Consider the following 2,362-nt stretch of genomic DNA (forward strand, 5'->3'; position numbering starts at 1 on the left):
CGGGAAGCCGAGCTCACAGGTTCCAGACCCCGCGCGCCCGAGGTTGGGCGGGCGACGCAGCCNGCAGTTGGTTAGAGCATGAGCTCTGAGCAACAGCGTTGCCAGTTCGATTCCCATGGGCCAGTGAGCTGTGCCGGAGCTGAGCTGCCGTTGAGCTGGGGGGGGGGGGCCGGATGGCTCAGCTGGTAAGAGCATGTGCTCTTAATAACAAGGTTGCCGGTTCGATTCCCACATGGGATGGTGGGCTGCGCCCCCCACAACTAGGTTGAAAATGGCAACTGGACTTGGAGCTGAGCTGCGCCTTCCACGACTGAGATTGAAGGACAACAGCTTGACTTGGAGCTGATGGGTCCTGGAAAAACACAATGTTCCTTTCCCCAATTCCCCAATAAAATCTTTTAAAAAAAAAGATTGAGGGCTGGCGGAGTGGCTCAGTTGGTTAAGAGCTCGCTCAAGAGTGTGAGCTCTGAGCAACAGCGGTTCAATTCCTGGCCTGAGCTGAGCTGCTGCTGAGCTGCCAACAGGTGGCAGGATGTCTCAGCTAAAAAAAAGATTGAGGTTTCTTATACATATAAAAAAAGACTGTATAGAACTTATGCACACTGTATCAATGTCTGTATCCTGGTTGTGCTATTATACAATGACTGCAGATTTTTACTATTGGGGGAAACAGGGCAAAGTGTCCAAGGCTCCCTCTGTATTATTTTTTACAACTTGCATGTGAATCTACAATTATCTCAATAAAAATTTCAATTAAATAACCCAAGTAATAAACCCTACCAATGATCATAATATAGTAAGACTTGCATTGTGGTAATATTAAGTTTAGGTTGTAATTTAGAGGAAGATCCTGAAGTATTCTGGGCATAAAAGAATAAATAAATGTGCTAATTAATCACAATTTCATACATCCAATTGTTTGAAAAACTTGATGTGCAGGTGAAAAGCAAAAGAAGCCTAGATCCTAGATCTAGAAATAACCTAAAGGCTAATCTGATCTAGCCACTGGCCCGAGGCACCATCTCAGGTACCACAATGTGCTCTCAAGAGGCATTTGTCAGCCATCCACTCCCACCAGGGACCATCTGCACAACATCCCAAACAGATTTCCACAGGGTCACAGCACCAGCAGGTTTCTGAGCCAAGACTAGCACACACATTTTACATGTACTAAGAACTACCATTTATGGAGTGACTGATGTAATATTGGGTTGTCGGAAAAGTCATGACATATTTTTTCTGTTTTTCGTTGCAAAAATGCATCATGACTTTTCTGACAACCCAATAGATTGCTATATCTACATCTGTGGTTTAATTTAAATCCATGGTTTCAGTTAAATGAAAGATTTTAATTAAATCCATTATTTATTTTTAACTTGGGGGTAAGAGGCATTATTATCTCCATTTTACTGATGAACAAAGGCTTGGAGAATTTAATCAACTTGCTCTGGTGATGTGATGGAGCCAGGGTAGTGTGGGTCAGTGTGGGTCACAGCTGCCCTCTTTTTCAGCCTACCCATTACCTTCAAAAGGGGCTACAACTGTGCTGGCTCCCAAATGCACACGGGACATTCCCAGTGTTATTTGCTTGATCATTTCCTTTAGATCAGGAGTTCTTCATCTCAGAAGAACTTACGAGAGCCACAAGTTTCAGGAAATCATGTATGCACTTAAATCAGATACAAAACTTGGTGTGTATTTGCACATACGAGTTTTTCTGGGGAAAGGGTCCATTGTATCCATCAGATTCTCAGAGGTTTGGGACTCAAAACACAGGTTAAGAACTACTGCAGTCAGATCCAAAAAAAATCTTTTTTTTTTCCACTGGAAAATGTTTCAAATGCTCAATAGCACCAACTCAGGGAAGTGATACATCCAGGGGAAATAAAAATCAGCTGCCAAATCCTACTTAGAAAGCAGGGTCAAAGATGCTCTTTGTAAAGTCATTGCAAAGAGGATACTTGAAAACACTTGCTGAACTTCATCTCTGTCTCAGCAGAATTGTTTGACATTTCCCAACTATTCCAGCTATCTTTAGAAGATAGTATTTTTGATAAAGCTGATACAGGATGAGAGGATATCAAGGTACACCTTAAGTTCAACATAAGGGCTGCCCACAGCCTTAGCACAAAATTGTGCCTGATGATTTTTAAGTGGGCAAATATCTTTCATCATCTATCAATTTTTTTTATAAAGATTTTTATTGGGGTATTGGGGGGAAGGGAACAGTGCTGGGGAATTGGAGGAAGGGGAACAGACAATTTGCTGTCGTTTTGTTCTTCAGTCTAGTTGTGGAGGACGTTGCTTCACTGGCCCAAGTTGGCACCATCATTGCGCTCTTCCCGGGTGAGGCAGATCAGTT

The sequence above is a fragment of the Hipposideros armiger genome, unplaced genomic scaffold, assembly GCF_001890085.2.
Source record: "Hipposideros armiger isolate ML-2016 unplaced genomic scaffold, ASM189008v1 scaffold_242, whole genome shotgun sequence".
NCBI classification, from domain to species: Eukaryota; Metazoa; Chordata; class Mammalia; order Chiroptera; family Hipposideridae; genus Hipposideros; species Hipposideros armiger.